This window comes from Pseudorca crassidens, chromosome 1 (genome assembly GCF_039906515.1).
Source record: "Pseudorca crassidens isolate mPseCra1 chromosome 1, mPseCra1.hap1, whole genome shotgun sequence".
NCBI classification, from domain to species: domain Eukaryota; kingdom Metazoa; phylum Chordata; class Mammalia; order Artiodactyla; family Delphinidae; genus Pseudorca; species Pseudorca crassidens.
In genome coordinates, this window is record NC_090296.1 from 114,441,385 (window position 1) to 114,463,771 (window position 22,387).

Here is a 22,387-nt window from a genome sequence, read left to right on the forward strand (position 1 = left end):
CTGGAGCCCAAACCACCTAAAGGCCTCCTCCAACCTCCTGGAGGCCTTGCTCTTTGCGTCCCCGTGGGGTGGCGGCGGGGGGGGGGGGGGTGAGGACGGTACGGAGCGGGAGATCCTGAAGCGGAGCCACCCAGGTTCCGGTCGGGTGACGGCTCCGTCCCACTCACAGACCTTGACTACCTCGAGGAACGATTTTGCGTATTTTTCCTCGTATTTTTTCAAACAAATAAGGAAAATAAACCAAGCGCAGGAGGAAGGCGGCTGCGTTCTGCTGCTCCAAGGGACCACAACCACCACCCGCCCCACCTCCAACACCACCGCCCAGGACTAGGCGAGAACTTGGGAACTTCGGAACCGCGCTTCAGGCGCGCACTGGGAGTGACTAGCTTCTCTTAACTTCGGGAGCTGGGGTCGCCGCCGAGGGCAGGAGGGACGTCCGGGGAGTCGACTCGGACTTCCCCTCAGAGTCGGGACGACTGGATGAGAAAGACAGGAAAGGGGTATACGTTCCGTTTCGCGCCTCCAAAAAGCAAAAGTGCACATGGTACCGCCCGGGGCTCAGCAGCAGCTAGGCGCACCGCTGGCCACCTCAGGGGACCTGGCCGCGCCTCGCAGGCTCTACGCCCGGACCCTGGCTCTCCCGGGCGTCTCGGGGCGGCTCGGGGGCGGGAGTCCCCAGACTCAGAGGAGGGCGGGCGCCCTCCCTGGGACAACCGCGCCGCGCCGCTGCGCTCGGGTTTTCCCTCGCCGCGGGCGCTGCGTCCGGACTGAGGCCAGGAAGTCCGCGCCTGCCCACGCCGGGGCGCTCCACATCCTGCCCCGACCCCTGGCGTTCTACCGGCACTCACCTCCTCCCGCGCCAAACTCGGCTTCCGCAGCCCGGACCCCGGCAGGGCAGCGGGAATCCACTGGGCTGGTGTAAAGTTAGTCGCGGGGATGCAAAGACCCTTCCCCGGGATCAAAACCCCCAAACCCCGTCCCCCTGTGCCCACAGCGCTCCGAGGCTCCGCATCCTTGCCGTCCCCGCCCAGCCACCTACCTGCTTCGCGGCCCGCCCGGGGCTCAGTCGGCCAGTCGCGGTCCTGTCCTCCGGAGCCTGAGCCGCGCCGGACCAGGAGCCGGAGCAGCGAGCGGGCAGCCCAGAGCCGGGCGGCGGGCGGCGGGCGGCGGGCACCGCGCACCGCGAGAGAGTGAGCGAGCCGGCGCGCGGCTGGAGCCGCGGATGCTGCCGCTGCCGCTGCCGCCGCCGCCGCCGCCGCCGAGCCAGCCCCCACCCGCTTCGTCCCTCGGCCCCTCCCTCTCTCCTTCCCTCCCAGCCTCCCTCCTCCCTGCTCGTGGCTCCCTCGCTCCGTTCTCTCCCCCCACCCACCACCTCTTTTTTTTTCTCCTTCTCCCTCTTCGGTCCTTTCAGACCCTGCTTTCTCGCTCTCGCTCGCTTGTTCTTTTTCCTCTTTCCGTGTCTCCCTCCAGCCTTCCTTTGGTTTCCTTTTTCTCTGAACCTTTCCCAGTCCCTCTTCTCACCTCCCTCCACCACCACCCCCCAACTTTACGTTCATTCCCTCGTCTCCGTTTCCTCCTTTCTCTCTCTTGCCCCTTTCTATCTCTTTTCGCTATTTTCTCCTCCTTTTAACCTTCTCCTGTGTCTGCCCTCCTCTCTCATCCCTACTCCCCCTCTCCCTCGGGTGGGTCAGAGTGGCCTGCGTTCCGCCTCCGTCTCCCAGCTTCGGTCTGGCGATCCCCCCGGGGGTCAGGAGGACCGGGGGAGCCCCCGGGCCGTGCTGGTGACAGGCTGAGGAAGGAGGGAGAGGGACGAGCCAGGGCTGGAGACGAGGGCTTGAGAAACAGCTGGGCAGGGGGCGGGCAAGAAGGCCGGGAACTCAGACTGTCAGGCCTCTAGGCCAGCTGAGCCATGCCGGGTAAGATGAGGAAACTGAGGCCCTGAGAGAAGAGAGCAGGGACTTGCCTTGCTGAGGTCTACTCCAGAGGCAAGGCCTAGACCATCACTGCTCCTCGCAGCCTGGGAAGGACTCCTCCGCTGACAGAGGCCCATCCACTGCTTCCAGCCTCTCTGCCTGGCCCCAGCCCCAAGCTCCCAGGGCCACCAGGAGGAAGCCTTCTCCCTCCAACAGCACCTTACGCCACTGCACTGCCCGCACAATATTCTTAGGGGGTCTGAGCCAGGCAGAAGGGAGCACCTGGCTTGGAAGTAACAAAGGGAACCCCTTCTTCCCACCTGCACTCCTCCAAGCAATGAGGGACTTACCGACTACTGCTTATCAGGGATGGAGTAGCAGCAGGGTGCTTTGCTTGTGTTGTTTGTCTCCTTTTCTCCTTGAACTACAATGAGAGCAGGAAGGCCCAGACTTGGAAAAGGTGCTGTACACACCTCAGGAGAATAATTATTTTGTGAATAAAGCAGACACATTGTCTGAGGCTTTGGGAAATGCATGTCTGTACATGTGTCTGAGCACCTAGCCCTCTCAGTTCAACCATTGATAATGGACTTCATTCTGGGTCTGATGGGGTAAGTCCCACCCCTAGAAGTTTTTCCTGGCACTTCCTCATTTCAGCCCAGTGGGATCCAGAGGAGAGGTGTAGGGTTCCGGTTCCCATAGACCCCGTTCTGCAGCTCTGCTTTGTCAAGACAGGATCATGATTCTCCTAGTTTCATCCCTAATTGCTGAGGCCAGAGTTTGTTCCCCTTCAGTACTGTCCCTTCCGTGGTACCAACCAGAAGCAGACCCTCCATCCAGCCCCTGGGTAGAAACCTACCTTGGGATATTGACAAAACCCCACACAAATATCACACCGAGTTACCTGCCTTGGGACATCAAATCAAATAATTAAACCCATGCCTCGGCCTCTGTTGTTCACACCACACAACCAGAAGAAGAGTCTGGTCAGGACTGGGGCCAGGTTGAAGCCAGTGAGACACACCTAGGGCACAAAATTCAAGGAGGTGCTCACTCTCTGGGTCGTGCAGTCAAATCTTAGGGCTATCACCAACCACCTGTGTCACCTTGGTCCATCGCTGCCCCTCTCTGGCCTTTCGTTTTCCCACCTGACTCTGAAGAGGCTGAAATAGATGTTCTCTAAGGGTTTCTCCAGCTCTCAGGCAATGCAGTTTGTGGGTATCAGAGATGCTAAAGGTTAAGAGAATGGGTTCTAACTTTCTCGGTTTGTATTCCTGCTCCACCACGTACTAATTATGACACTGGACAGCCACTTAACCTCTCCAGCTTCAGTTTCCCTATCAGTAAAATGGGAATGATAACATTACTGTGAGCCCTGTGAGGAAATATTACACGTAGTAGCGCGGGATAACTGTTAGCAACTAATATAATACAAGATAGGTTTTTGAATATCTTTTCTTCATCCTCACATTCCCTTTTGGATTATGAGTTGCAACTCCCACCTTCTCAAACTTCAGTTCTAACAGGTTTGGGGAGGTGGGCAGTTCTTCCTGGATAACCATTGCCCCCCACTCAGCAAGCAAATGCATGGGAAGCAACCCACTTCCCTGTCTCTCTCTCACACACTCCCATGCTGCCAGGTGTGAATTGCGTGGCTGAGTGTTGCTGGCCCCCTCCACGCGGGGCTGAGGATTGCCTGGTTTTCTGTCATACTCTAAAAAGCCACACGGATCTATAAAGCTACACTTTCTCCACCCAGCTGGCAAGCCTCCAAGGACACATGTCCCAACAGAGCCAGGAACACTTTTAGCAAATATCTCTGAGGGTCAGCTCCAGGTCACGCTGGAGCCCGCCATCCATCATTCGTTTGCCAGTCCCTGAGAGCCCGCTTATGGGAAGCACTGCTTTGCACATCCTATTGCTGTATAATATTCAATCCAACTGCAACAAGTTTATTTTGGAGTTATGACAACATCTAGGACCGCTCTACTCATCTGAAGGTATAACTGGAGACTAAAGTCCACTATTCTAAGCTATAAGCCCTGATCTCTGAAAGCTTACACTCTAACCGAGCAAGAAGACATTAAAACAGAGGAGTCGAGTGAGGTGATTGAGAGCAGGAGCCCTGGAAGCATCTGCTTGAGTTCAAATCCTGGCCCTGTCACTTGTTAGCTATGTGGCCTTGAGTGGGTGACTTCATTTATGCCTCTGTGTTCTCATCTGCAAAATGGGAAAAATAATGAGGTAAGCACTGCTATCATCCTCATCTCTTGGAGGAAACCAAGGCTCAGAGAGAAGTCCCTAGCTGAGGGTCACACAGAAAGCAAGAAGAGCCCAAGCAGAATTAACTTCATAGCCCTGGCTCCCACCCTCTACCTTCTCTCAGCCTCTCTAATGCTTTTTTCTACCGGGCTCCAGAGTGTATCTTCTCCAGGGGGGTGGCATCTGAAACCCAGTTCCATTTCCACCTCTGCACACTTCAGCCTGGACAGGGGTGGGAGGTGAGGAGGCCAAAACTCTGGTGACCAAGGTAGGAAGACCTCCTCCTTCTCAGAAGTAGATTGTCAGAAGGCTAGGTTGCTGGGCAGAATGTCCAGGCTCAGACCATGATAGTCCACACGTTTTCCTTGCTCAAGTGTGCAGGAAATTCCCTTCGTTTTCCTTCCCTCTCTCTCCTTTCCTTGCTGAGGGATTCCCCTTTTCCCCTCCCTCTTTCTGCAGAGCTCTGGCTCAAAGTCCCAGGGAGGAACACCCAACACATGCCAGGGATGGCTAGAATCTGTGAGTGGTGGAAAGATTTTTGGAACTTGCAGGGTCTTTTATTTTTTTTATTTTATTTTTTATTTATTTATTTTTTTTGCGGTATGCGGGCCTCTCACTGCTGTGGCCCCTCCCGCTGCAGAGCACAGGCTCCGGACGCACAGGCCCAGCAGCCATGGCTCACGGGCCCAGCCGCTCCATGGCACGTGGGATCTTCCCGGACCGGGGCACGAACCCGTATCCCCTGCATCGGCAGGCGGACTCTCAACCACTGTGCCACCAGGGAAGCCCTTGCAGGGTCTTTTAAACTCCTCAAGTGACACCTGACATATTAGAGCACTTGAGAAAATGTCTTATCTTTCCACCAGACTCTAAGATTTGGGGTCTTATTTACCTTCATGTCTATTACGAAGCCTCACATTGGGCCTTGCCTTGTAAAAAGAATAAGTAAAATATTTACAATTTATTAATAAGGCCTATACATGATCTCATTTAAAACTCCCAACAATGCTATACAGCAGGCATTATTATCCCCCTTTCCAAAAGGGTTAACTGAAGGTCCAAGAGGTAACTTACCCAAGGCCACATAGCTAGAAAGTGACAAAACCCAAATTTGAACTCCAGCCTTTTCAAAGCTCTGTCCTCGATGCTATAGTGTCTCTCACTGCAGGGCTGGGACTAGGGTAAGGGAAGCAAAGGGCCAACTCTACCCTTGCACAACCGTGAGAAAAAGCAATCTTTGGATACTTCCAAAGAATTAGAGGGGACTGTGGGATCCCTGGGTCCTAGCCATTGACAAGGTGCAAAGAAGAAACTGTGGAGCAGGCAGAATCTAAGGCAACTCACCAGTGCTACATCTGCTCACATAACACACAGTACACCCAGCACATCCTCAAATATGCCCACACACAACAACCCTGCCCAGGACACAAATTTGTAAGAGATAACAACCCAACACTCCTACATATACACCAACACAGCCCCAAAAATGCCTACATGCACGTATAATACAATTCCTACACTCACTTAAAGACAGGGGAGGGAGACAGAGGATCAGGAAAAACTCAAGTGGAATGACTCTTTCACAAGCTTTTTATGAACCCACAACCACCAATCGAAGTCTTGATTAACTTGGTTGTATTTATTAAATCATGTTCAATATTTAATAACTTTGAATATGGATTGAATATTTAATGAGATTGGTTGAGATCTATTTACGCATAAACGTCAGAAGTGCCAATCTCTTTGAATCGAGAACTGAGTTTGTGAATCGTTCTCAGAGGCTAGTGCTGGAGATCTCTGAATTCTACATTTCATGGGTTTCTTGAAAGTATAGGTTATCATCATGAAATTGTTACACTATTTGTTATGATGCTCCACTATTATAGATTATTATACAGTCCCAAGAAATGTGGCATTTAGACACCAGATTTTCTTGCATCCAGGCAAACTCGGATTGGGCCTCTTGTTCTCTTTCCTCCATGTTTACCAGGAAAAGAGACCAAATATGATGCTGTGAAATGCATCTTGTCTCAAGCCCTTAGTCCTTCCACAGGCACAAGATGATCTGGAAGCAATTTATGTGGCATACTTTACCCAAGACCAATTTGTCCAAGAGAGGGAACTCTTCTTTGTGCAATGGAGACAAGCAACATGAATTTCTGATTCTTTTTTATTGCAGTAAAAGGATCGGATGCAAAACGAGGCCTTCTGAGGCATCATGGAGATTCGGGAAAATCCTCGGAGGATTTGAGATTCTGGAAATCAATGAATGAACTTAATATACCCATATGTGCAGATTTCACATAAGTTACAGTTATATCATGGATGCTATCTGGGTAAAAAGTCATTATAAAATGTGGTTTGTTAGGGGTCAAATTTAAATCATTGGAAATAGCTCCTATACCACAGCAGTCTGCAGCAGGATATAAACTGCTTACAAAAGGGAGCAAATGCATTCTTCATCAAATAACTCATCTCATCCACACACCCTTGTCATATTCTGATTTGCTTTGATTTGGGGTCCAAAGTAAACCTAAATAAATGCTCCCAAAAGAATAGTAATGACAATAAAACCATTTGGTGGAGAGTAAACCTCTGACTCAAGTCAATGTCGGCATATTTCTTCGATACTATAGCATTTTTAAATTTTATTTGCAACAGTTAATTGGGGAAACTATACCTCTAAACACATCCCCCCCTCTCCCCATCTTCAATAATCTGTCAACCATTACATCCTACCTGGTAGCCGCACCAGTTTACTGCAGGTCCCAAAGTCAATACAGTGTTCTGAACCCCCTGGTTTTATCTCCGCTGTTCTCAGAACCTGAACGCCCTTCCCATCTTCTCTCAAGCTTGGCAAACTCCAGGCTCATCCATTAAAAGTCTGCTCATTGACAAGGCCTTCCTTGGCCCCCTCACCCTACCTGTTTACCTACTTCAATTAGCACTCTTCTCACTGTCATTTGACAGTGGTGAACTGAATGATGAATTCCATAAAGTCATTTCAATATCTCCAGTGTCTTGCACAGTGCCTAGCCATGTTGCATGGATGCATGGATGGTAAAACTTGGATGGGTGAATGGCTAGTTGAACTTGGAAATAAAGGCACATTTTTTTTAATATAAATTTATTTATTTATTTTTAATTTTTGGCTGTGTTGCGTCTTTGTTGCTGTGCGCGGGCTTTCTCTAGTTGCAGTGAGCAGGGGCTACTCTTCACTGCGGTGTGCGGGCTTCTCATTGTCGTGGCTTCTCCTATTTCGGAGCTCGGGCTCTAGGTGCACAAGCTTCAGTAGTTAGGGCACGTGGGCTCAGTAGTTGTGGCCTGCGGGCTCTAGAGTGCAGGCTCAGTAGTTGTGGCGCACGGGCTTAGTTGCTCCGCGGCATGTGGGATCTTCCCGGACCAGGGCTCGAACCCGTGTCCCTTGCATTGGCAGGCAGATTCTTAACCACTGCGCCACCAGGGAAGCCCAGGCACATGGTTTTACTTGTGACATTTTATCCTTTGACTTAAATTGAGCAGGGTGTTGGTACAGGAACCATCTTACTTTCCAGGATGTTCATAATGCTGCTCATTCTTAGGCTGAAGTCAAAGCTCAGAGGGATTAGCCACTCCTTTATTTTACAGATAAAGTCATCACCCTCATGTTTTCATTCAACAAACATTTATGAAGTTCTCACTATGTACCAGGCTCTCCACTCACAGCCTTGAGTCAAAATCCAATTACTGAATCAACCCAGGGAGATTTCTAGGAGTACACAGGGTCCAGAAGCAGCCTCTTTTCTCCAGCAGTGTTGGCAGTCTCCCTGCAGCAACCAAGAGCCTCGGGGGGAAGCAGAAGAATCTCCTCCTCAGGACGGAGTCTGGGATTCCTGCCCAGTGGTAGTTTGATTTGGCAAATCCTTAGCTTTTTATGTGCCTCAGATCCTTTGTGGAAGTACGTAGGGTATCAACTCAACTCTCCCACGTAAAACAAACTGCCCACCTCCTCTTCAGCTTCCTCCACCATCGCTCCCTGCTCTGCACTGGGTCCTCCAGCAATGCTGAAAGGCCTGTGGCCCCTGTGTCCAGTAGAACACAAGGTCCGCCAGGAAAGGGACTTTGTTTTGTTTGCCACCATATATCCAGCACCTAGAACGACACCTGGAACATAATATGCCATCAGTGAATGTTGATGGGATGGATTGAGATGAATGAGATGTCATACCTTTATCTTTCCTAGTGACATCTCCTCTGTTTGGAATGTCCTTCCATCTTTCTTCAGCCTCACTCTTGTCATCCAGCAAGGCAACTCTGGCATGACCTCCCCTAGGAAGTCTTCCTTGAAGCCCCTGGGCTGGATGGAGCACCCTTCCTCTGGGTTTCCTGTCACTGTGTACATAGGCCTCTCTTACCATTAACCTTAGCACACTGCATTTATCTGTTACGTGTCTGCTTTCCATACTGGACTTTGAGATCGTGAAGACAGGAACTGTATGCTATTCATCTTCATACTCTCCGCTCCGTGGCAAAGTGTCTGAAGGCACTCTATAAAGATTTGTCAGGTTGAACTAAACAACCCCCCACAAGCGGCTGCAGATTGGGTCATACCAAATGTGATTGCTGATTCATTTGGTCATTTGGCAAATACTGATTGAGGACCTACAATGTGCCAAGCACCATCTAGGTACTGGAGAGCCAGCACTGAGCAAACAGACAAAAATAATGATAACGATAGTGCTCGTCAATTAGGCACAACCCAGATACTTTACCAGGCTAGTCAAGTGGTATGTGGAGTCAATATGAAGGCTGTTTTAAATTTCAGCTTTAACCATAATATTATTTAAGTTTAGGCAGGAAATTCAGGCCCTAATAACTCAATTGTCTCTCTTTCCTGGGCTTCCGTGTCCCCACCCATATAATGAACACATTCTGTAGTCTCCCATGAGATATTCTGATATATGTTTATACAGGGTCCACTGAAATTCCTTGTACATTTTAAAATCTCAATAATTTGCCTGGAAATGATTTGCAAATAGCAGTAAGTACTTCAAGGCCTAGAAAACGCTCCACAATAGAACAAAATGCATTTGTACTTAAGATCCCATGGTAAATAAAAAATTAAAATCCAACCAACTATCAATTCAGTTGAAATTCAATTTGCCTTTAAATTCCATTCATGGCTTTCTTTGATCAAACCCACTACCTAGGCTACATTTAACAAACTTTTATTGAGTCCTTGTATTGTGTCAGGCACTGTAGTAGGCGCTAAAGAAAACCAAGATTAATAAGACGTGATCTTGACCTTTATAGAGCTCCCAGTTTAGTGGGAGAGGCTGAAACACACCTTACCTTCTGTAACACATGAGATAGATATTCTGCAACCCAGGTACACGGGAGCACAGAGGACAAACATATGCATCTTGCCTGGGGAGGTATCTGGGAAGTTTTGGGAGAAGTGGTGAGCCTAAGCCGAGCCTAAATCCACGAGTAGAGTTTGATAAACAGTGAAGAGCATGGAAAGGACAGGCTAGAGAGAGAAGTGACAGGGGCACAGGGATCTAAGGCATTTGGCGCAGTCATGAAGGATGCTTCTCATAGGCAGCTGGGACAAACGCCAACTGCAGGGGAAAGGGAGAAAAAGGTGGGGAAGGTGAGACAGGATCTGATATTGACCAACAATAAGTTAGAATTTTATTCTGCAGATAATGGAGACTATTATTAAAGCTCAAATGTTTTAAAATTATATGACACCTTTATGTACACATGTTATAAAGACATATATTATATATACGTATAACTGAATCACTTTGCTGTACACCTGAAACTAACACAACATTGTAAGTCAACTAGACTTCAACTTAGAAAAAAATTTTTAATTATCGTACGATTTTGCTAAAAAAATTACATAAAATATTCTGTCACTAAAAACTGAATAAAGACCAATACCATCTGCCTTTTATGGAATATTTACTGTGTGTCAGGGGGTGCTGTGCTAAGCATCTGATAACCACTGTCACATTTTCTCTTCAACAACAACCCTGAGATGTAGGTATCATGATTCCCATTTTACAGATGTGGCAATAGAGGTTTTCTTTTTTTTTTAAATACCCTCCTTCTTTCCTACAACATCAATTCTTTTTTTTTTTTTTTTTTTTTTATTTTTTCCCATGTTGGGTCTTCGTTGCTGCCCGCAGGCTTTCTCTAGTTGCGGTGAGCAGGGGCTACTCTTTGTTGTGGTTCATGGGCTTCTCATTGCAGTGGCTTCTCGTTGTGGAGCAAGGGTTCTAGGTGCATGGGCTTCAGTAGTTGTGGCACATGGGCTCAGTAGTTGTGGCTCGTGGGTTCTAGAGCACAGGCTCAGTAGTTGTGGAGCACGGGCTTAATTGCTCCGCAGCATGTGAGATCTTCCCAGACCAGGGCTCGAACCTGTGTTCCCTGCATTGGCAGGCGGATTCTTAACCACTGCGCCACCAGGGAAATCCACAATAGAGGTTCTGAATGGTTGAGTCTCCCAGTTAGTCTGTAACAGACCTGGAACTTGAATGCAGATGGATCTGAATTCAAAATCCATGATTTTAACCTCTAGGCTGCAACTTGTACAAACAATTTAAAAATTCAGGAATGAGGGGTTTACATAAAATTCTCTTTTTAGCCTTAGTATATATCAAAAAATCATAAAATGTTCACACTCTTTAACCCAGCAATGAGATTTCTGGGAACAAATCTTAAAGAGATCATTAGAAATTCACCCAAATATGCATGTACAAAGATGATTATTGCAATGTTATTTATAATGGAGAAAAGTTGGAAGCAACCTAAGTGCCCAGCATTAGGGAAAGGGTTCATTATAAAATGGAGTATTATATAACCAGAAAAATTATGATGGCATAGGATAGAAAATTGTGTATATATAATCTGAACTGTGTAAAGAAAAAATGCACAGCAAAAAAAAACGAAAACAAAAACACGGTGGAAGACACATGCCAAAATGTAATTAGGCAGTGACCTCTACGAGGAGGTTAGGATTTTCTTCCCCACATTCCAAATGTTCTACATTTGAGCACCTCATTCTTGAAATCAGGAAAAAATTAAATTTAAAAAAATCCATCCTGTGTCTATTTTTTTTTTCCATCCTATGTCTTGACTGGAGTCTTGTAAGCTGGGTCAGCCTGGGCAGTAGGTGAAATGAGAGATGTCACAGCCAAATCATCTCCCTGCCACTTGATCTCAGGACATGTAGATGTCAAAACATGGACCTAGCTGGTGTCATGGCCATGACATGCAAAGGTCTGAATTCATATCATTCCATTTACTCAAAGATTCAAAGAAAGCAGAATCACTCATCTTAAAATCAAAAATATAGGGGCTTCCCTGGTGGCGCAGTGGTTAAGAGTCCGCCTGCCGATGCAGGGGACAAGGCTTTGTGCCCCGGTCCGGGAAGATCCCACATGGCCTCTGAGCCTGTGCGTCCGGAGCCTGTGCTCTGCAACGGGAGAGGCCACAACAGTGAAAGGCCCGCGTACCGCAAAAAAAAAAAAAAATATATATATATATATATAATATATATATATATATATATTGCAATGTTCTTGCAATTTGTTTAACACTTCTGTTAAATATTATCGTGTTTGTTCTTTAGCCTGACAGTGTTAATTCTTCAGGGGAGGTGGAGAGAAGGAGGAGAAAACAAATCCAGAACCTTGGGGCCCAACCTTGGGAAACGAACTGTCTGGTTAAGTGCTGAAACTTACCATAAGATTGGTGGGCCCTCTCAGAGGAATTAGAATTAAAGCTAATAACCCAATTTGGAATAATTTAAAGCTCTTTTTAGGGAAGTTTTTGACTCAACTGGGCTCATTATGCATGGGTTTAATGTGTAACAATTTGTTCTTGAAAGATAACATTATTGTTGGCAATAAAGATAGGAAGTGGAAATAAGTTTCAAATATGGAAAGCAGATTTATCTCGTTTCATATGGACTTGTTCCGGGTCTCTGCTTATGAATCCCACGGTGCTCCCCACAGTAAGATGCTGTCCATGCAGTTGGTTATGATAAATGGCCTGTAATTGCGAATCTGATATTGGTTTTCAATGTTGAATTTATCATTCTGTCCTCTTAACAGATATTAAATACTTTTAAGAATTTATCCATTTGCCTGACCCATCTGTGATCTTTCAGTATGTAAAATTTATTAGTTACCTAGTTTTTTGAGATTTTAATGGCCGATAACATAATTAATAACACTGAGTAATGGAGCTGACCTCTTTTAAACCTCATTCCCTTCCACTAATCCAGACCATCCACATTGAATCAAAATGTATTCAAGGTAGAGACCCGAAAAGAAAACGGCCCTGGTGTGGTGCCTGATTTGAAATGCGCCTCCAGTGGGCTGGTCACCCTTTCACCTCTTTACCCCCTCCCAGCCCCCCAGAGGGAGCCAAGCAGAGGCTGCCTGCACCTTTGCTCTCTCCTCCTTCTCATCCCACTAGATGAGCCAACTCAGGCAGCCCTCCTCTCCCTCAGCTGCCTCAGTTTCTTCAGCGCGAGATGATTGATGAGGATAATAACGCAGCTTGTCTGGCTCCCTCGTGGAGAACGTTTTGTGAATTAATGGAAGCGTTCAGGCTGTGCACTTGAGGACAGCTCCATGGCTGCCATGGAACTCCCATCAAGCTTGGCTGGGAAGGATTCCTGCGCTTCGCTGAGGGGAAAGTGCGAAGGACAGCTGAAAGAAATCGGCCTGGGGGAAACAAGGCTGTGTGGAATACCAGCAATAATGCAGGACTTACCCTGACCCCTGGTTCTGTGCGTTTAAGGACACCCCTGCATGTTGCCACCAGAACAGCATGAAGCTAGCCCAGGGCCTGTGCCTTTGCTGGGTTTTGTTATCGCTGGGTTTTGTAGCCTACAAGACTACCTCTCATGGTTCCTGTAGTGTCTGCTGTGTGCAGTGGACACTTAGAGACACAAAGGCCTACAGATCTGAGCTCCTGAGGTCAGGGAACACGTTGGCCACCAGCCTTGGGGGACCCTCAGCCAGGGCCTGGGAAGGGGATGGAGCCAGGGCTGTGCACGCACACAGAAGGACAATGAGCCTCGTGAGAGGTCGGGGGATAGACAGAGCAACCCAGAGACGGGGCCAGCTGAGTTTCCGGTCACGCTTAGGCAAGACAGAGGGTCACTTCTCAGGGTGACTCCAGATGAGCAGCCCCACTGCTGCCTCTGACCTGTGGATAATTGAAAAATAACTGCCTTTCCATCCCCGGAGGCCTAATTTCATATTCTTGCAGTGGCCCGATTGACTTTCAGTTCAACGCAAATCGGCTTCCTTGGAAGTTGTGTCTATTTAAGGATTATGGGCCAAGATCAAACCTATCAGAAGAAACCAGGAGCTGTCCACAGGGTCACTGAGAAGTGACAAGTTTCCAAAGGGCCCCTGAGTCAAGAGGAAACTTCTTTTTTACTGCAAGCCAGAGGCCACCTGGTTCCAGACCTGGCCCACGTGTCCATATCAAATAAATTGTCCCAGTCTAGACCAGAAGCCAAGGCTCCAAACTCCCTATGCTGTTCTTTTTCTGCCCTACCAGGACATGATTTACAAACTGTTATAAAAGAAAATACGTCTTCCCCAAATCCCAGGCATTTCACAACCTTTTGTAGATTCAGCTTTTATTCCCCAGGTCTCATGTTATACTTTTCATATCAATGGCTTAACTATCCCTCAAACCCATCGTCCTTCAACAGCAAAAGCTAATCTCAATCTGACAGATGTTTACTGAATACCTGTGAGTGCCTAGTTGCTAGCACTGGGCAAACCACTGTGGAGACACAAAAATATATATATAGGGACTTCCCTGGTGGCGCAGTGGTTAAGAATCCGTCTGCCAATGCCGGGGACACGGGTTCAAGCCCTGGTCCCGGAAGATCCCACATGCCGCGGAGCAACTAAGCCCGTGCACCACAACTACTGAGCCTGCTCTCTAGAGTCTGTGAGCCACAGCTACTGAGCCCGCATGCTGCAACTACTGAAGCCCGTGCACCCTAGGGCCCGTGCTCCTCAACAAGAGAAGCCACCGCAATGAGAAGCCTATGCACTGCAATGAAGAGTAGCCCCCGCTCGCCGCAACTAGAGAAAGCCCACGCAGCAACGAAGACCCAACGCAGCCAAAAATAAGTAAATAAAATAAATAAATTTATTTAAAAAATATATATATATATATATATATAATACAGTCTCTACCCTCAGGTAGAACTAGTATTGGCACTGCACTTAATAATCAATTATTAAACATATACTGCATGCGTGGCACTGTGCTGAATGCTGCAAAGACACAGGAAAAAGAATCATGCTTAGTCACTTCCCAAGGAGCTTACCTTATTAGAGAGAGAAGATCTTAATATACAAACCAAGACTTCTTATAATAAAATGTTAAGTCATGTGGTTGAAGCAATAAGTAGAAAAGAGTTCAGCAGGATCCATGTGGGCTGGAAATAATCAGAGTAAAGCTTGTGGAAGAGGAGGCAGTGAAAAGGGGCATGAGAAAAGAATGGGATGGGGACAGGCAGAAAGGACAAGATAGATATTTTATGCGCGTGTGTTTGTGTGTTCTCAGGAATTGCTGTCTTTATTATTCAGGCCTTCAAATATCTGCCCACCCTTCTAGGTACTCACCTATACCTATCAGACTAAGGAAAGGGGCTACAAACATTTATGGAGCACCAACTTCACGCCAAGAGGCATTCTTCACTTAGCATTCATTACCATATTCATCCTTCACAACCACCCTCCCAAGAAGACATCACAATCCCCTTTTATGAAGAGGCCCCCAGAGCTCAAAGAGAAAATCATTTGCCCAAGGCTACATCACCAGTGTTGCCCAGGCTGGGCTTCAAACCTTGGTCTTGGCCTTCAGTGCTCAAAATCTTTTACCATGGAATCACATGGACTCTAGGAAGGAGCGAGTGGCAGTATTCCAACAAGGCCGCGATAGACCAGGATCCAGAGGAAAGAGGAGGAGGAAGGGAATGGCATGATGACTGTCCTTCTAAGCATGATCAGCCAGGTGCGATGAAGCCCAGGGAAGAGCAACCAGTGGATCAGTCACCTTTAGAGACAGCCCATGTCCTAGAGCTGACAGCCCAGCTCTGGCTTCCCACCATGATGGCTGCTCTCTCTGGCAAAATGCCAATTCTCCTGAAGATACAGGGCTCTCTCCTGCAGCAGCTGGGGTCCCTGCATGGTCTCCCTGTCCTTCATCCAGGACAAAGCAAGCTTAGTTAGGTTTGGTGCTCAGAGAGGGGCCATCTCTCAGCTCTGTCCCCTTCTAAGAGGCGTGGGAGGGGAAAACCCTCACTGAGCCAGAACATACATATCTTCTCAGCACTTAAATGAGTTCTGTTTTAAGCTAAGATCAGTGTAATTAAAACTGTAAAAATAATAAGACCAAAGGAAACCCCCTACTGTCCTTAATTAGGAGCAAGATGAGAAGGAAGAAGCTCTGGTGTAGCTGATTTAAAAGGCAGAACCCTGAAGTGGGACCAAAAAAGAGAATTAAAATAAAGGTGTCATTATTGTTTTTTTAAAGGGTCTCTGCGGACAAAGGGGTCTGATTGGCAGACAAAACGCATGAGGGGCATTTGCTCATTCTCAGAGTGACAGTTCTGAAGATGAATATGCAGGAAGCCCTGGGCTCCGGGACCTCTTTCCTACCTCCTACCTGCTTTCCAGTCACATGGGAAAACAGGAAAGTACCATTTGGTCAGGGTTTGCCAGACAAGGAATACTACCCCTGGGTATATTAACATCAACCACAAGAAACGGTTGAATCTCTTAAACTCCCTTGGCATGAAGGAAGTGGGGTTACCACGTTATCATTGTCTTCATCATACGGCTGTTGTTATTAACATTTATCCAGCACCTACATTGCACTTAGCACAGCGCAGAGCACAAAGGAAGATGCAGCTCCTGCTTTGAAAATAAACGTCTAGGTTCCTCTACTGGATTTATGCTCCAGCAGGGGGTAGGTTGGGGGGCCGGGCGGGGGGCAGGGACCAGCCTTCAGCAACACAGAAACACTCCACCCTCCACCACCCCCATACACTTTTTTTTTTTTTTTTTTTTTTTTTTTGCGGTACGCGGGCCTCTCACTGCTGTGGCCTCTCCCGTTGCGGAGCACAGACTCCGGACATGCAGGCTCAGCGGCCATGGCTCACGGGCCCAGCCGCTCCGCGGCATGCGGGATCCTCCCGGACCGGGGCACGAACCCGTGTCCCCTGCATAGGCAGGCGGACTCTCAACCACTGCGCCACCAGGGAAGCCCCTACACTTTCTTATTTCCCTTGAGCAACTTGGGGTGTTCTCGAATCTGCCGCGTGTTCCAAGGCCTTGTCTGGGTTCTGAGACCAAATCAGGACTTAAAGAACAGGGCAGAGGATGAAGCAGATGTGGGCAGCCAGGACTCTGACATGGAGTAAGAGCAGGCAGGGAGCACGGGGAAAGAAAGCACAGTGTTTTCTCATGACTAGAGTGTGAGTCAAATTAAATACTTCACTTAATGTCGCCGTACTACTGTTCCAGTCCCCGTTTCTCTTACCACTTCATTCTGCGATCTCGCACTTTACAAATCCTGACATATACTTTAAAACTCAAGACCCACACCATAGTAAATTTTATCCGTACAAGTCTTTGGAACACAGAAGCATTGATAAGTGTCCATGGACATCTAAGAAATACACAAATATTATACACGCACATCAGCTCCTCAAGAAAAAGTCCCACTTCCCACTGCCAAATGTTATTTTTTACAGCAGCTCTGCGAGATAAGTGAAGGCGTATATTTCACCAGTGAGCCACTTTTTATAGAGTGAAAGAAAAAGAAAAAAGCCCCAACACTTTTATTGCTTTTTAACCAACAGGATTTCTGAATGCAAATGACTGAATCACCTTTGCCATGATTGGCTGCCTGAGTTTCCTTGTCACACAGACAGCAGGCTCAGTGGACGTGACTTGTATTCTCATGAGTCCAGGGAAAGATAAAAGACTGACATTGCTACCGGTGAATTATGAGATTTGTCTTTATCGGTAAAAATAAGGTCATAACTGAGCCCAGCCATCGCCTATTATATGTATGTTCCATCTACTTTTCTGTATAATATGATCCAGTGTGCCAGGGTGAACTGGAGTAGCCTGGTGTATAAATTAGCTATTTTAAAAAGCTGCATTAAGACTTTAAGGCCACCCGTGTGCCTTTTAATGCATTGATGCCACTCTTCAATAGATACCTGTCTCCTTTACTTCTGACCTGCATTTTGATGACAATCTGGTGAAAAGGTAGCTGGAAGGACTCTCCTAGGTATATTCGAAATTAGAGAGAGGAAAAAAAATGTTGCACCACAACCAGATCCTCGATGAAAAACTACCCAATCATGGAACTGAGTTTTTTGTAGGAATTTCTGAAGAGGACAATTCATTAAATAATTAATTATTTTGGCATTGACTTCTGGAGCAATTTCTCTGTGCAAGGCACTAGGCAGACCTCTGAAGTTCCAGCTCTTCCAAAGCTAACAAGAGGAGATGTGTTTTACATCATGCAAGTTCTTTAGGAGGAGAATGATAAAGGAGATCACGGATATTTTCTGAAACACTGTTTTGGAAATAGTTTGAGAAACTTGTTTTTGTGTCTAAAACAAGCTGACAGACTCGGGCACGGGGAGCCTGCTGAGCTCCCAGGCCAATCCACTGCCCTCCAAAGACCCCTCCAGGCTGTGTGGGCCCTTGGGGGCATAGGAAGGAGGCTGAGGGGAGAACAGGAGAGGTAGACAGAAGGGGCCCTCAGGGAGGAGCGGGAGAGGACTGGAGGGCGATTGCTCCGCCCACTCAGGCACGGGGAGCCTGCTGAGCTCCCAGGCTGGTCCCCCGCCCTCCAAGGCCCCCTGTTGCCCCCACCCGCAGCTGCATTGGTCTTGGGGGCATAGGAGGGAGGCCCGGGAAGTCAGGAGAGGCAGGCGGAGGGGGCCCTCCCAGACCCCAGACGCGAGGAGCAGGAGAGGAGAGGAGGGCGTTTACCCCGCCCACTCCAGCCCAGGAAGCCTGCTGGGCTCCCAGGTGAGGTCCCCTGCCCTCTAAGACCAGGGGTGGGGAGCACGCCTGGGCCCCTTCTGTTCCTTGAGCCTAAGCCCCACCCCGCACAGCCCCCAGTGCCTTTTCCAGCCCTGTGGGTCCTGAGCATTGGCTCTGCCCACCGCCCAGACCTCGCGCTTGCTTAGGCCCTGCTCTCCACAGCCAAGGCCTTTCCCCACCTTGTTTTTTCTTTTCCCTCCTCCTCTTTTTTACTATTGTGGTACTGATGTACCTTCTGGTTGTTGATTCATCTACATTTTTATTTTTACATTCTTTCTAACATATCTGTTAGTTTCCTACTCTAATTTTAATTTTTACTTTGTTATTGTTCTCTTTTTTTTTTTGCCACCCCACGCAGCTTGCAGGATCTTGGTGCGCAAGCCCCGGGGTCAGGCAGAAGCTCCTGCAGTGGGAGCTCCGAGTCTGAAACACTGGACAAATGGAGAACCTCAGACCCCAGGGAATATTCATCAGAGTGAGGTCTCACAGAGCTCCTCATCTCAGCACCAAGACCCAGCTCTACTCATAGCCACAAACTCCAGTGTTGGAAGCCTCAGGCCAAACAACCAGTAAAACAGAAACGCAATCCCACTCATGTAAAAAAAAAAAAAAAATGAGATGGCAAAAAAACATGTCACAGATGAAGGAGCAAGGTAAAAACCTACAAGACCAAATAAATGAAGAGGAAATAGGCAATCTACCTGAAAAAGAATTCAGAGTAATAGTAAAGATGTCCCAGAATCTCAGAAATAGAATGGAAGCACGGATTGAGAAAATACAAGAAATGTTTACTAAAGATCTAGAAGAACTAAAGAACAAACAAACAGAGACGAACAACACAATAACTGAAATGAAAAAGAAACTAGAAGGAATCAATAACAGAATAACTGGGGCAGAAGAACAAATAAGTGAGCTGGAAGACAAAATGGTGGAAATAACTGCCAAGGAGCAGAATAAAGAAAAAAGAAGGGAAAGAATTGAGGACAGTCTCAGAGACCTCTGGGACAACACTAAACGCACCAACATTCGAATTATAGGGGTCCCAGAAGAAGAAGAGAAAAAAAAGGGGTCAGAGAAAATATTTGAAGAGATTATAGTGGAAAACTTCCCTAACATGGGAAAGGAAATAGTCACCCAAGTCCAGGAAGCACAGAGAGTCCCATACAGGATAAACCCTAGGAAAAACACACCAAGACACATACTAATCAAACTAACAAAAATTAAATTCAAAGAAAAAATATTAAAAGCAGCAAGGGAAAAACAACAAATAACATACAAAGGAATCCCCATAAGGTTATCAGCTGCTTTTTCAATGGAAACTCTGCAGACCAGAAGGGAGTGTCAGGATACACTTAAAGTGATGAAAGAGAAAAACCTACAACCAAGATTACTCTACCCAGCAAGCATCTCATTTAGATTTGATGGAGAAATCAAAAGCTTTTCAGACAAGCAAAAGCTCAGAGAATTCAGCACCACCAAACCAGCTTTACAACAAATGCTAAAGAAACTTCTCTAAGCGGGAAACACAAGAGAAGAGAAAGTCCCATAAAGACAAACCCAAAATAATTAAGAAAATCGTAATAGGAACACACATATCGATAATAACCTTGAATGTAAATGGATTAAATGCCCCAACCAAAAGGCACAGACTGGCTGAATGGATACAAAAACAAGGCCCATATATATGCTATCTACAAGAGACCCACTTCAAACCTAGGGACACATACATCTGAAAATGAAGGGACGGAAAAAGATATTCCATGCAGATGGAAATCAAAAGAAAGCTGGAGTAGCAATACTCATATCAGATAAAATAGACTTTAAAATAAAGACTGTTACAAGAGATAAGACGAGACACTACATAATGATCAGAAGATTAATCCAAGAATATATAACAATTATAAATGTTTATGCACCCAACATAGGAGCACCTCAATACATAAAGCAAATGCTAACAACCATGAAAGGAGAAATTGAATAATAGTAGGGAACTTTAACACCCCACTTACACCAATGTACAGATCATCCAAACAGAAAATAAATAAGGAAACACAAGCTTTAAATGACACAATAAACTAGATAGATCTAATTGATATTTATAGAACATTCCACCCCAAAGTAGTAGAATACACTTTCTTCTCAACTGTACATGGAACATTCTCCAGGATAGATCACGTCTTGGGTCGCAAATCAAGCCTCAAAAATTTAAGAAAATTGAAGTCCTATCAAGCATCTTTTCTGACCACAATGCTATGAGACTGGAAATCAATTATAGGAAAAAAACATAAAAAACACAAATACATGGAGGATAAACAGTGCACTACTAACTTACCAAGAGATCACTAAAGAAATCAGAGAAGAAATTTTTAAAATACATAGAAAAAAATGACAATGAAAACATGACAACCCAAAACCTATGGGATGCAGCAAAAGCAGTTCTAAGAGGGAAGTTTATAGCAATTCAATCTCACCTCAAGAAACAAGAAAAATCTCAAATAAACAATCCAACCCTACACTTAAAACAACTAGAGAAAGAAGAACAAAGAAAACCCAAAGTCAGTAGAAGGAAAGAAATCATAAAGATCAGAGTAGCAATAAATGAAATAGAAATAAAGGAAACAATAGCAAAGATCAATAAAACTAAAAGCTGGTTCTTTGAGAAGATAAACAAAATTGATAAACCGTTAGCCAGACTCATCAAGAAAAATAAAGGAAGAGGATGCAAATCAATAAACTTAGAAAGAAAAAGGAAAAATCACAACTGACACTGAAGAAATACAAAGGATTATAAGAGACTACTACAAACAACTATATGCCAATAAAATGGACAACCACGAAGAAATGGACAAATTCTTGGGAAGGTATAACCTTCCAAGACTGAACCAGGAAGAAATAGAAAATATAAACAGACCTATTACAAGTAATGAAATTGAAGCTGTAATTAAAAATCTTCCAACAAACAAAAGTCCAGGACCAGATGGCTTCACAGGCGAATTCTATCAAACATTTAGAGAAGAGCTAACACCGATCCTTCTCAAACTCTTCCAAAAAATTGCAGAGGGAGAAACACTCCCAAATTCATTCTATGAAGCCACCAATCACCCTGATACCAAAACCAGAAAAAGATATCACAAAAAAAGAAAATTATAGACCAATATCACTGATGAACATAGAGGCAAAAATCCTGAACAAAATACTAGTAAACAGAATCCACCGGCACAGGCTTCTCTGGTGGCGCAGTGGTTGACAGTCTGCCTGCTAATGCAGGGGACATGGGTTCGAGCCCTGGTCTGGGAGGATCCCACATGCTGCAGAGCAACTAAGCCCATGCACCACAGCTACTGAGCTTGCGCTCTAGAGCCTGCGAGCCACAACTGCTGAAGCCCGCACACCTGGAGCCCGTGCTCCACAGCAAGAGAGGCCACCGCAGTGAGGCCTGGGCACTGCAACGGGGAGTGGCCCCCACTGGCCACAGCTGGAGAGGGCGCGCACTCAGCAATGGAGACCCAACAGAGCCAAAAATAAATAAGAATAAATTAAATTAAAAAAAAAAAAAAGAATCCACCAGCACATTAAAGATCATACACCATGATCAAGTGGGATTTATCCCAGGGATGCAAGGATTCTTCAGTATACACAAATCAAACAATGTGATACACCATATTAACAAATTGAAGAGTAAAAACCATATGGTCATCTCAATAGATGCAGAGAAAGCTTTTGACAAAATTCAACACCCATTTATGATAAAAACTCTCCAGAAAGTGGGCATAGAGGGAACCTACCTCAACATAATAAAGGCCATAGATGACAAACCCACAGCAAACATCATTCTCAATGGTGAAAAACTGAAAGCATTTCCACTAGGATCAGGAACAAGACAAGGATGTCCACTCTCGCCACTCTTATTCAACATAGTTTTGGAAGTCCTCGCCACAGCAAACAAAGAAGAAAAAGAAAGAAAAGGAATACAAATTGGAAAAGAGGAAGTAAAGCTGTCACTATTTGCCAATGACATGATACTATACATAGAAAATCCTAAAGATGCCACCAGAAAACTACTAGAACTAATCAATGAATTTGGTAATGTAGCAAATACAAAATTAATGC

The 22,387-nt window shown here is 46.2% G+C and overlaps 1 protein-coding gene and 1 long non-coding RNA gene across 25 annotated transcripts in view; both read right to left on the minus strand.

The window, feature by feature from the left end:
• Window positions 1-22,387, minus strand: part of MEGF11 (multiple EGF like domains 11) — a 430,600-nt gene that overhangs the window by 388,194 nt on the left and 20,019 nt on the right. The window contains exon 1 of one of the 24 annotated variants that reach the window (XM_067751102.1): window positions 1,040-1,172. The exons of the other annotated variants lie outside the window; for them this stretch is intronic. The gene's annotated coding sequence lies outside the window, so the exon portion shown is untranslated. Of the gene's footprint in view, window positions 1-1,039; window positions 1,173-22,387 lie in introns of those variants that run through there. 24 annotated transcript variants of the gene reach the window in all.
• On the minus strand, window positions 5,794-11,602 carry LOC137230989 (uncharacterized). Its single transcript, XR_010946331.1, has 2 exons — window positions 10,129-11,602; window positions 5,794-9,775 (listed from the first exon to the last, which is right to left on the minus strand). It is a non-coding gene; the product is annotated as an uncharacterized lncRNA (long non-coding RNA).